Source organism: Rattus norvegicus, chromosome 20, assembly GCF_036323735.1.
Source record: "Rattus norvegicus strain BN/NHsdMcwi chromosome 20, GRCr8, whole genome shotgun sequence".
Classification (NCBI taxonomy): domain Eukaryota; kingdom Metazoa; phylum Chordata; class Mammalia; order Rodentia; family Muridae; genus Rattus; species Rattus norvegicus.
In genome coordinates this window covers 55,977,288-55,991,148 of record NC_086038.1, presented here as the reverse complement: position 1 = coordinate 55,991,148, position 13,861 = coordinate 55,977,288, and the positions used below count along the sequence as shown (strand labels likewise).

At 44.4% G+C, this 13,861-nt stretch overlaps 1 pseudogene; it reads left to right on the top strand.

The window, feature by feature from the left end:
- Nucleotides 1-921: 921 nt before the first annotated feature.
- On the top strand, nt 922-12,098 carry LOC102556677 (uncharacterized; annotated as a pseudogene).
- Nucleotides 12,099-13,861: the final 1,763 nt, after the last annotated feature.

Here is a 13,861-nt window from a genome sequence, read left to right as displayed (position 1 = left end):
AGACAAATTACAGGGTTGGTGGCGCTGGATCAGGTCAACTTGAAGGCTTAAGCCCCACCCGGGGAATTTTATTTTTTCCCTTTTTCCCTCCTTTCTCCCTGTCCCTGGAGGGCAGGGCTCTGGATTTCAGAGGCCAAGAGGATGATGTGGCCCAGGTTTCCAAGCCATTGGGGCCCAGCCTGGTCTCTCCGGAGCTTCAGAGTCTTTTTATTTAAAATTTTTCCAGGAGCCCTTTGGTCCCTCGGTCCAGGGCTCTAGATTTTTGAGACTGAGATAATGCTGTGGCGAGGACATTCTAGCATGGCCCTGTCTATCTACATCTCATGGCTGTGAGGTCAACTGACTTTTCCTTGGAGGTTCATTCTCCTGTTCATGGGGACTTTTTTGGGACACCGTACCAGGCATGACTTCCAGGTTTACCATGTGGCCTGTGAATTTCCTCCCTGTCCCGTTATTGTTTTGATCTTTGCAGTCTGTCCGATCTGTACCTGGAGGTGTGTGCTGGCACACTGTCCTGTGGTTGGTGTTATTAAAGGAACCTTAAGGCTGTTGGATTATCCGGCCACCTGTTTTCTGCCCTAGGGGCTCAGAGTGCCAGACACTACACCTGCACACACCACATACTTCTCACTTCATGTGCGCTCTCTGGGTGGCTTCTGACAACTGGGGACTGTCTATTGTTTTCGGACCTGCTTTCTCCTCGGCCATTGTCACCTGTACTGGGTGGAATTGTGGAGCCAGGGGCGGGGTGCTCCTCTGTGATCAGTTTCTGACTTTGTGGTTTTGTTTTGTTGTTGAGTACCCAAGTCTGTACAAGTCCCTGCTTGGTGTGTCCTGGTCTTTCTGCCACCTGCCTCCCGAGTGCACTGCTTTGCCCACCTCACAGAGTTGCTTTCTTGGAGGTAAGCAGGGAAGTGGTTGGGGTTTTTGTTGCTGTTGTTGTTTTCTGGCTTTGTGCCTAAAGCCTTTTTGCCAGCATTAGCAGCATGGTTCTCCACGCTTGTCCTGCAAGGTCCACCTCCCCTGCTTGATGTCACTGTGAGTTTTTCTCCTGGCAGTTTGTCCAGCTTTCTCCATTGTTCTTGGTGTGCTCGCTCGCCATGCTCACTTTCATTTCACAGCTTGCACGTTTTGTCCTCCTATGATCGCCCTTGTTGTTCAGATTGCATAGGCTGCTCTAGCTTTTGGTGGATCCATGTTGTGGCCTTAGCTGAACAAGAGCAGGAATGGACATTCATTGCGAAGATCATTCATTGTGAACGCTGGTGGCAATGGGCTCCCAGTTCACCTGTCTCTCATCCCCAGGTGACGTCTGATCTGTGCATCCCTCCCGCTCTCATCCCGGTTTTGGCAGTTCCCACATCGAGGTTATGGTGCCTGTTGTGCATGCTGTATGCTCGGGCTGTGGTGTCACCTCACCCCTTCCTCAGCTGCACTCCTATGGCTGGTAGAAAACAGAAGTCCTCCCCTCCTCGGGGTCGGGACTGATTTCTCTCGTGGGTGTGGCCTTTCCAGGAACTTCGATGGAGTTGTTTGATTCTGGAGAGGGAGCCTGAGAAGTGGCTACCACATCCAAGGAAGGCAGCAGGCATGCAAATTACCCACTCCCCAACCTGGGGAGGTAGTGATGAAAAATAACAATACAGGACTCTTTCAAGGCCCTGTAATTGGGATGAGTCCACTTTAAATCCTTTAATGAGGATCCATTGGAGGGCAAGTCTGGTGCCAGCAGCTGCAGTAATTCCAGCTCCAATAGCGTATATTAAAGTTGCTGCAGTTAAAAAGCTCGTAGTTGGATCTTGGGAGTGGGCGGGCAGTCTGCAGCGAGGCGAGTCACAGCCCGTCCCAGTCCCGCGCCCCAGATGCTCTTAGCTGAGTGTCCCTTGGGGCCCGAAGCGTTTACTTTGGGAAAAAAAAAAAAAAAAAAGAGTGTTCAAAGCAGGCCCGAGCCGCCTGGATACTGCAGCTAGGAATAATGGAATAGGACCTCGGATCTATTTTGTTGGTTTTCGGAACTGAGGCCATGATTAAGAGGGCCGGCTGGGGGCATTCGTATTGCGCCGCTAGAGGTGAAATTCTTGGAGCGAAAGCATTTGGCAGGAATGTTTTCATTAATCAAGAACGAAAGTCGGAGGCTTGAAGATGATCAGATACCATCATAGTTCCGACCGTAAACGATGCCGACTGGTGATGGGGCGGCATTACTCCCATGACCCGCCAGGCAGCTTCCGGGAAACCAAAGTCTTTGGGTTCGGGGAGGGGGGGGTGGGAGTATGGTTGCAAAGCTGAAACTTAAAGGAATTGACGGAAGGGAACCACCAGGAGTGGAGCCTGCGGCTTAATTTGACTCAACACGGGAAACCTCATCCGGCCTGGACACGGACAGGATTGACAGATCTTTCTCGATTCCGTGGGTGGTGGTGCATGGCCGTTCTTAGTTGGTGGAGCGATTTGTCTGGTTAATTCCGATAACGAACGAGACTCTGGCATGCTAACTAGTTATGCAACCCCCATCCCCCAACTTCTTAGAGGGACAAGTGGCATCCAGCCACCCGAGATTGAGCAATAACAGGTTTGTGACGCCCTTAGGTGTCTGGGGCTGCAGGCGCACTACACTGACTGGCTCAGCGTGTGCCTTCCCTACGCCGGCGCGGGTAACCCATTGAACCTCATTCGTGATGGGGATCTGATGGGGATCGGGGATTGCAATTATTCCCCAATAATTCCCCAGTAAGTGCGGGTCGTAAGCTTGCATTGATTAAGTCCCTGCCCTTTCGATTGGATGGTTTAGTGAGGCCCTCAGATCGGCCCCTCCCGGGTCAGCCCACGGCCCTGGCGGAGCACGGAGAAGAGGGTAGAATTTGACTATCTGGAGGAAGTGAAATTTGTTACATGTTTATGTTTGTGAACCTGGGGTAGGATCCTAAATGAGAGACAGCAGGCATCAATTGTCATTCCCAGGTCTGCCGCCAGCAGTCCTGAGTTTGCTCTTCTCCCATTGCTGGGAGGCATGCCCAGGAATGTCATGTGAGCATTGGCATTCAGGGCAGCAAAGTAGGCCTGGTCTGGTCTGGTCTGGTCCATCCGGGCACCCATAGCAGTCCACCTGCTCTGGTGACACAGGGTGTGTGGGGCAGGCAGTGTGTTTTGGGGCAGTGTCCTGTTCACCTCTGTTCTTCGTTATCTGCCATCTTTGCCACCGCCTCCTGTCACCGCAGCTTGTTGATGTCTGAATCTTACCGGTCCAGCTTCTCTACTTGTCTTACCTCACTGGGTGGCACACGGACCTTCCTGTTTTCTGGCCGGTGTGTGCTAGTGGTTTTTCCCCACCTCCACCTCAGCTCTGGGTTACGGTGGCAGAGCATGTGGGTTGGTGCAGTGTGTTATCCAGTCCATCCCATGACACCACGCATCTGACCTCGTGTGTGCACCCTGCCCCTATTCGTGTACCTTGGCGTCACATTTCCACAGGGAGGTTAAAGACCCAGGGAGCACCAGCATTTCTACCAGAGGGGTAGAGGGGAGGGCTCTGGCTTCCTCCCAGTCCAGTTCCCTCAGACTCAAGTCCAATGCTGCATCTGAGGCTGTGGTCTGGGTTGGGAGCCTCCCTCTTGGTGCCCTTGCCACATGTGCCTGCCTTGCCTGCTTTCTGTGATCTGCTGGTGCTGGCTGTGGAGCTCTGTGTCAGTAAAACTGTTTTCTTGCTCCTGAGCCATTTTATGTTTTCTTTTTTGTTGATCTTTTGTGCAGGGAAGCTTGAGGCAAACTCTCTCTATATCCTCTCCCTCCAGAGGACAGACAGGGAACTGGGTCATCATTAGCACTTGAGGTAAGAGTTCCAGGGTGAGGTCCTGCCTGCCTCCATCTCGCTCCCAACCTAAAGATCCTTATGGCTCGTGCATTGGTTAAGAATGCAGTTAGCTGCAAGAATGAGTGTGACTTGCAGGACACATTTTTCGTCACTTCGAACACACTTGTGGCCCCAGGTTCCTCCTGGGGCTATGACTGTCTCAGTGTAGCTCTCCCATTGATCAGTCCCTCATATGTGTGCAACTGTAGGGGTTTCCTGCACATGGAAGTTTACTAGCAGGGCCTGTCCTAGGCCTTTCTTCTCCTGAACTGCAGACATGGGTGGAGCCTTTTTCCTCCTCCTGCTCTCCCAGTGTCTTCCTGCTTCTCTGCTTTATCCTGCTCACAATCATTCACATCTATTTCACCTCTGCTTCCTGAGCTGCCTGCCTCTGGATGCCTGTCCATGCCTTCTGGGAATGCATCAAACCTTGATGGAACATGGGGATGTGTTAGGCTGTGTCCTGGGTGAGGTTCTTCAGAGGCGTTCTGGGCTGCCTGGGGGGAGTCACCAAAGGCTGATCGGTTGCCTGGTTTGTCCTTGAGAAGGAGGGACACCGGAGTGCTGCAGCCATCACAGCATGCATGGAGAACACAGAGGAGAGAGAGGCGTGGCCATCTGTCTGTGACAGGGGAGTCTTTGCTCATTTGTATGACTGGTGGTGAACAAGGGAATGCTTGTCACCCCTAGCCTTTGGGGCTCTTGGAGGTTGACACTTGCCAGTGCCATTCTTTTCCCTTCCTTGGTTCTCTTCGTTACTCCCCCTGGAATGTCCCCCCTCTCCCTCCAGGAGCATTGTTGAAACCACCCATACCACACAGTTAGCCAGGTCTTGGTCAGCCTGAGCATGGTGGGCGGATCACACAGTTTTCTCCTTCTTCCCAGTCAGGGAGTTGTCTGCTCTAGCACTGGTCCATTGTGGAGGTGGTGGAGGTAATAGAGGTGTCGTTGTTATTGTTGTTAGTAGTGGTCGTGGTGGTGGTTGTGGAAACAGCAGCAGTGTTTTGTTACTTTTTATTCCTATAAAGTGAAGAAATAAAATATTTGGCTAGGTCAACAGATCCCTCTGGCCTTCCTGTCTTGTCTTTATTTAATCCTCCAGTGATGGTTGTGCTATGGACTCTCTCTCTCTCTCTCTCTTTCTCTCTCTCTCTCTCTCTCTCACACACACACACACACACACACACACACACACACCCTCAGATGGGGTGCATCATGGAGGAGGAGGCAGGCAGGCATTGAGAAACATTGGCTGAGAACTGGGAGGAAGGTGCTACTGAACCAGAGCATTTGAATATCAAGCCATAATGTTCCTTAAAATTTATAACTGTTCTAACAAAGCAATATTCAATTTATTTTCTCTTTCTACTTATTATTACTCCATAGACCATAAGGCCTTAAAGCCAGAGATCTGATTTTGGAACTAAAGGCTTGAGCCACCATAACCGACCCTGTAATCTGGAACAAAGGAAGTTGCTAGAGGCTGTGGCCAAGTGATGTGAACATTGGTGGCTATGTGTGTGTGCACTCTGAAATGATAGACTGCGTGTGTGTGTGTGTGTGTGTGTGTGTGTGTGTGTCTGTGTGTGTACTACACTCACTTCACTTCTTCCAGCCAGGGATGAGTCTCAGACTATCAGACTTTGTGGACTGTGAGCTTGCTTTGTTAGGCCCAACTTAATGGACAGATTTTAGTTTTGTTTTCTCCTGCTTGCTCACTTGTTTAATATGATTTCCATTTCTTTCCTGCATGGTTTCCAGGTTGCCCTGGGAAATCAGAAGGGAAGCCAAAATCAAAGTGTTTTTGGTAAAGCACCAGGACTACATACCAGCCCATCTGGACTCACTGCCCTTCCTCCCAGAGCAAGGATGATCCCAGCAAAGAAAGGTACCCCTTCTTCTTGACCTACATATTACCCTAAGTACCAACCAGTCCACTACCAATGTACACTCTAAAACTGTACACTCAATAATAAAATAAAGAAAATGAATGAATATAGTTTCCAGTTATTTTTTTCAAGCTAGCTAAATTCTCCCTCGAGAGCTCTGCTCGCTTCTCCAGCACCCTCACCACTGAGAAGAGTTGGGTCTGAAGGCCTGTGTCTGTCTCTGAATTATTTGAGTATGCCAAGTGCCCACAGAGGCCACGGGAAGAAACCAGTGCTGTAAGCCATGACTCTCCAGTGCCAAGTTTTCTGCATGAAATTAGTCATGATTTCCGTGTGAACGTCTGACAACCCACTGTCCTTTGAGGTCTTTGTATTGTGACACAGACACACTCCCCATTGCTCCAACTCAGGATGTCCCTGCCTGGAGTCAACCAACTAAACAAAACAATACACTCATACCTAGGTCTCAGGAAATTTTAATGGGGTTGATAACACACGCTAAGGGAAAAAGGACTTCACTCACTCTCACTCAGCCTCTTGACAGCTCAGCAATTTCAAGGCTGAATCTGGACAATATTCACATGATTTTTTATTTTTAATTAATGCCGAATGTTTAGGTAAATAAAGCTTGCACAAAAATCAAGCATCTTAAATTCTTGTCATGTCTATACCCTTGTTTTAATTTCTTTTACAACAACCATAGCTTTGGTTTTTAATAAAGCACACACACCCTACAGGACCCATACATTTCTAAGAATTACCAACCAAGTTTACCTGAGTCATAAAGGACTCAGTATTGGGAACAGCCTAGGAACAGCTACACATATTGGAAAGTATACCTAGTATTGATGATGGATTCCTGTAACCATGTAGGTGGCTCCCTTTTTTTATCTTTGATAGTCCAACTGGGATAGAATTTCACAGTACCTAGAAGTTTGGGAGCGGTCTGATATACAGAAAAGGAACAGTTAGAATCAATAATGTTTTGCTATTTTTTGGAGGGAGGAGGGGGGCTTTTTTAAATAATAGAAATTGTATTTTTTTTACACTAGATTCTGATCATAGTTTCCGATCTCTAAGCTCTCCCTAGATGTTCCCTTCCCACGGAAATCAACCCAGGCCGGCCATTATTTCCCCAGTTGAGACTTCATTAGAGAAAAGCAATATTGCCTTTACTTGTGGTTGTCAACTGGAGCTGACTTCTGTGCTTGGGATTTCAGAATTTCCTCCATTTTCTCCTTAGAGCTGTGTTTATACCTGTCGCAGGTCCTGTGTTATGAAAAAAAAATTAAAGCAGGCGACAGTTGCCTGCACACAAAGAGGTTGTCCAGTACTTTTTGAAGATAGTACTCTGTAAAATTTCCATAATAAAGCAAAGTTGAATTCAAGTACACAAAGGGGACATTATAACAAATTAGGATTGCTTGCAAATATAGAAAATATTATTCTTTTCTTTTTTCTTTTTTTTTTAAGCTGGTTGTGGTGGTGCTCATCTCTAATCCCTGCATTACTCATTTAATAGATTTTTTCCTCTCATTCACAGAACAGCTCTAATTTAATCATGATATTACAACTAATTAGACTTTCTTTCTTTCTTTCTTTCTTTCTTTCTTTCTTTCTTTCTTTCCTTTTTTCCTTCTTTCCTTCTTTCTGGAATCCATCTAAAAAAATGAACCGTTTTGTGAGATAAGCTTAAGGAACCTCTAGTCCATGTTAGAGCAAAGTAGGAAGGACACTCTACCCCAAACAAATAGTAGCTTAAACAATAAAAATGGGCATCAGTTGCTCTTCCTTAGGTTCTCTGTGTTCTCATGCTCTCTTTTCTGTCTACAAACATACACATATATTTTCCACATATTATGAGTCAAAACAAGTTCTTATTTTGACTCTCATTTTATTTCAAGGGTACTCTTTAGATAAAAGAGCCTGCTTACAATTCTTTGCACGTAAACTGGATTTAAATAACTGTCATCTAGAGGAGAGCAAGCATAGAGAACAACAACAACAACAAAGACAACAACAACAACAAAGACAACAACAACAACAAAAACAAAGACAACAACAACAACAAAGACAACAACAACAAAGACAACAACAACAACAAAGACAACAACAACAACAAAGACAACAATAACAACAACAACAAAGACAAGACAAAGAACTCAGAAGGTGATGCATTGATCAGTTTGTGTCATTTCTTTCCTGTAGACCATGACTCAGAATCAAAAAAAAAGGGAATATTAAGAAAAATGGGCCAGTCCTGGCTCCCAGCCCTACAAATGACCATCACCATGCAGGCATCGTCAGCAACCTCATGCAGGTTGGAAAAGAATCTGTTCAGACCACTGAAGATCAGATTTTGAAGAGAGATGTGCCGCCAGCATTTGTTAAAGTTGAGAATGCTTGCACCAAGCTTGTCCAGGCAGCTCAGATGCATCAGTCAGACCCACACTCTGTTCCTGCACAGGATTATCTCATCCACAGTTCTAGGGGCTTCTTTTCTAGCTCATCTGACCTACTGTTTACCTTTGATGAGGCTGAGGTTCCTAAGATTATTAGAATTTGCAAAAGAATTTTGGAATACCTTACAGTGGTAGAGGTAGTGGAGACTGTGGAAGACTTGGTCACTTACACAAAAAATCGTGGGCCAGGAATGACTAAGATGGCCAAAATGACTGTTGAGAGACAGCAGGCATTGACTCACCGGGAATACCGAGTGATGCAGTCAACAGTGTCAAAGAGCTGCTTGCTGTTCTCATTTCAGCTATGAAGAGTTTTGTTACAACTAAAACCTCAAAAAAACCAAGGAATAGAAAAGGCTCTGAAAAATCGAAATTTTACTGTAGAAAAGATGAGTGCTGACGTTAACAAGATCATTTGTGGCCATAGCTTTTTCACTGATATCCTTGGGGTTTTCATAAATGTTATCATACTCTCTGTAGATAAAATGATTTACCTCTGCCTTTTTAATTCGTAAACCTTTATATTAGTATCAACAAAAGCATATATGATAGAATAGAGCACAATGTCAACTTGAAATTCATACGAGTGACAGGACTTAAAACATCACATTTCTGCATTCTGACCAAAGCTCTGTGCTGTCTATAAGGGTGATCTCCACTTAGTAGGACTCAGTGGTCCCACTCAACAAAAAGGGAAACAGAAGGGTGGTGTGGATGTGACCTCTCCTGGACAAACATCATCAGGTGCTTGTCCTGAAGAATGTGGATACAAGGTGTGGGGTGCCACCTCGTGGAAGTAAGTATTATTGCACCTGAGCTGTGCCTTCTCCCATAGTTGGCTTGGTGGGCTCCAAGTCCAAAAGTTGGAGGAGACCTGAGTCACCCACACCACAGGCACCTATCCTCTCTCAAAAAGAAATCTAATTTCAGTTTGAAAGGAAAGGGACAATTGATCTTTAGTGGGTCTCCTGCTTATCTTTCAGCCTGCCAAAACTCCAAAGGACTTTCAAACACATGAAACTGTTAGGGAATCCAGGGCACTGAATGCCATAGGGAAACTCAGGTTAGGCTCTTCTGTCTGGCCCAATGGAACACTGCTTCTACATACCCAGCTACAGGTTCTTAGTCTAGAAGCCAAGTCAGATGTCTTGAATCATCTAAGCTAATGCGATATGCACTAATAGGAACTTAATTGTTTGTGGTTGTAGGACACCAAGAAGAAACTTATTGTCATGGTGGTGGCCCACTAGTAGTCCAAGAACTCAAGCAGGAGGACAGAGATAAGTAAATATCAGGGAGCAGAAGGTTCTGGTTTATATAAATAGTTCCAGGATAACTATAAACAGAAAGAAACCTTCTGTTCCGAACTCTGATTTTCAGTAATTGATACCCAAGATGAACATGTCATTGGAGATGTGTGTCCCTTCTGGGTGCAGATTGGAAGATCACCTTTATTATGCCAAGAGAACATTCATTAGAAAATAAACTGGAGCAACAAGGCATATAAGAACAGAAGTAATGGGGTTAGAGAGATGGCTCAGTAGTTAAGTATTGACTATTCTTCTTCCCCAGACCTTGAGTTCAATTCCAAGAAGCCCAAAGCACTCTTCTGGCATGCAGGTGTACATGCAGATAGACCACTCATACATATAATAAAAAATCTTCAATAGAAGAAAAAGACAAAATAATAAAAGCAATAATATTAAAATGCAAGGCTAATTTTTACAGACACTATTTTGAAAGTCAAAGTAGCCGACTTTATGCTACTTTTTAAAAAAGTCTGGTGAGATGACTCAGAGAATAAAGTTATTTGTTGACAAACATGCATACCCGAGTTCAGTCTCTGGGACCCACATGGTGGAAAAATCAACTCCTGCAAGTTATTGTCTTATGTCGAGGCATATGCATTTATACCGATCTCCAAGTAGTCAACAAAGATATTTGAGAAAAGAGGTGGGACTAAGCAGTCACAGTGAGAGCTGCTTTGCTTTTTAGGTCAATGTTATCAACAGACGCCATCAAAGGATGTCAAGGAACAGTCATTTGGAGAAGGCGTTCAGCAGCATCTGGTTCTATCCAGACCTTCAAGGTCAACTCAAGGCTCATGGAAGGAGTAAGCAGGGCTCTCAGGGAGTAAGTATATAGGGGCCATGGAATACTTTCACCATAGATATCTTCCAGGATAACCTAGAATGTAAGGCACAAGTATATTTTTTGAGTACTTTTCTGTCTTGAACTCTGTACATGACTGATGCATTCAGAACCCAGACAAGGTGGTCATATCTACAGAAATTGGAGTTGTGGATGCTGTTCATCTGCCTGTTGGACTTGCATCTGATTCTCATGTTCTGAAATTTTGTTTTGGATTTTAGTTATTCTCATTAAAAGAAATTGTTTTGGTTTGCACTGGGATTCTGAATTTCTTGTGCTCTTGATCCATGGCCACTGCCATTACTTTTAGCAGGCAAGGATGGAGTCAGACTCCTTACTATCTGTATCTATATCTTCAGCAATATAACTACTAGTCTAATAAGTCATCTGGTCCCTTAAAGTATTCCTTAGTGTCCACTGCTATACCTTTCCTCAATCGCCCTTCCATAGTCAGACTACAGAACATGCGTGTTCTAATTTCTTAAGTTTCTAATTTCCAAGTGTCCTCTGAGGGAATTCCAGTGTTTCAAAAAACAATTAACAACTTTACCCATAGATGATGCTTGGAGAATAGGGAGAATTCAGTGGACACCAGTCCTCCTGTCTCCTGCTGAATTGTTTCAAGTTTTTCTCAATAAATAAAACCTAAGTAAGTGGAAAAGTAAGTGTTGGGGCCACATCAACCATGTAAACCCGATCTCAGTTCAGCAAGATTAGCTTATTGAAGGCTTAATACAGGTCAGACCAGGGACGTAGTCCTGAATTGCATCTGAAATTCTGACATCAAACATTTCTCAGAGCAAACATTTTAGAAAAAAAAGTTCAAAGTTTAGAAGGCAACAGGCAAGAAGGGAGCAGTTGGCCTACTAGGTATTATCAGCCAACCTTTCAGATGTATGGCACTGAGTGAAGAACAGGGGCTGGTGGATGGATGGCGAACAGAGGAACTTTAGTGCATTGAGATAACCGACCAAGGGTGATTCAGCCATAACTTTACTGGTTTACTGGTTATTCAGTGTAACTGAAGTAATACTCTTCACTGTCAGCTGTGGATAATTGCTTCTGGGAAATGGAGTCTGAGAACTTGAACTTAATTTCACCTTATGAACAAAATGGAGACTGAATCCAAAATGGGTATAATTTTATTTAAAGGAGCAAGCCTCAACGGTAACTATGTACATGCATACACACATACATATATACATGCATGCATGCATACACAATACAATAAGCAAATAATGACAACTGAATGACATAGAGCTGCCTTTGCTGCAATGATACTCACACAGAGTTTGGATGCCGCCTACCTACCGTACCTCCATCATATGCATACACACACACACACACACACACACACACACACACACACACACACACACAGACACAGACACACAGACACAGACACACACACACGGATATTAAAGAATCAAACAAATCAAAAGACAGTGAGCCCCATTATTTGTACATATAGATGGGCATTCTGCCACAGTTTGCAGGTGCCCTTCATTAGCTATCATGCTGCTGGAAAAAAAGACATGAAAAATTACAACTCCTGGAGATAGGGTTAGGGGTTAGGAGTGTGACTTATTTTCATCTTTCGTGAACCTGAGTGGTGGGATTACTGGTGACATGGCTAACATCCACAGTTCATGGTGCAGTACTGAGAGGAAGGCTTCAGGCAGCCACCTAGGCCAGGGCTTCTCTCTTCCCTCATAATTCAGATTCCCAGCACTTCTATCCATTGTTACTCCAAGGTATCTGTCTGTCTGTCTGTCTGTCTGTCTATCTATCTATCTATCTGTTATATCTATCTATCTATCTATCATGCCTGCCTACTCCAGGAAAGCCTCTGGCCTCTCTGAGGACCTGCACTTGAGTAAGAGTGAGCATACGCACACATACATGTACACAATTAAAAATAGTAAGAATTAAAACTAAAGCAATCAATTTGCCTGGGATTAGCAAACAAATGACAATAAAAGCAAAGAAAAGCAGGAATTGGGATTTTATGTGGTATTGGGTCAGGAGGCTGAGCTGGGCTCTAAGGTTATATCCTCCACAGTGCATAAAAGTGGGATGTTGCCACACACACAGGAACAGAGCTAGTTCTGGTGGTTTGGGGGTGAAGTTAGGATGAGAAGAAGCCTGGTGCTGATTGCAAAGTAATTCTCTGTCTTTCTTCCCCTCCCCCATTTTTTCCTTAAGGATTTTGTTGTCATTGCTTATTTGTTTATTCTTTCGTACAAATAGTAGCATAAACAATATGAACAGGAATCTGTTGTTCTCTCCTTCAGGGTCTTTCTGTTTTTCTATTCTTTGTTTATGTTGTTGTTTTTTTCTGTCTGTAAATCCATATTCTATTTTTCCTTCTTTCCTTCCTCCCCCCTCTCTCTTTCTTTCTTCATTTCTTCCTCACTCCAACATTTATGTTTTTTTTTTTCATGTAAAAAATACGGATTACCTGGATCAGGAAAGCCTCCTCACAATTCTGCACATGCAAATTGGGTTCATGTTCTGGTCCTACGTGGAGGCTAGTAACTAGAACACCATTAAATGGTGCTGGTCTAACTGGATGTCTCTGTGCAGAAAAATTGAAATAGACCCATATTTGTCACCTTGCACAAAGCTTAAGTCCAAGTGGATCAAGGACCTCAACATAAAACCTGATACACTGAATCTAATAGAAGAGAAAGTGGGAAAGAGCCTTGAATTCATTGACACAGTGGGAAATTTCCTAAACAGCACTCCAATGGCTCAAGCTCTAAGATAAAGAATTGATAAATGGAACCTCATGAAACTGGAAAGCTCCTGTAAGGCAAAGGACATAGTAAGACAAATTGGCAACCTACACATTGGGAAGAAAACTTCACTAACTCCACATCTGATAGAGGGTTAATATCCAAAATATATAAAGAACTCAAGAAGCTAAGCACACACACAAAAAAACAAAACAAAAACAAAAACAAAAACCAAACAACCCAGTCAAAAACTGGGGTATAGAACTAAACAGAGAATTCACAACAGAGGAATGACTGAGAAGCATCCAAAGAAATGTTCAAAGTCCTTAGTGGTCAGAGAAATGAAAATCAAAACAACCCTGAAATTCCACCTTACACCAATCAGAATGTAAGATCAAAACCTGGGGTGACAACACATGCTGGTTAGGATGTGGAGGAAGAGGAACACTCCTCCATTGCTGGTGGGATTGCAAACTGGTACAACCACTCTGGAAATCCATTTGATTCATAACGTCTATTAGTTTCACTCTGTCTGTTTACCACTCTTGGGCATATACCTAAAAGATGCCCCATCATTCCACAGGGGCACGTGTTCCACTATACTCACAGTGGCCTTGTTTGCGATAGCCAAAAGCTGGAATCAATCCAGATGTCCCACAACAAAAGAATGGATAAAGAAAATGTGATTCACTTACACAGTGGAATCCCACTCAGCTATTAAGTGTGAGGACATCCTGAGTTTTGCAGGCAAATGGATAGAACTAGAAAATA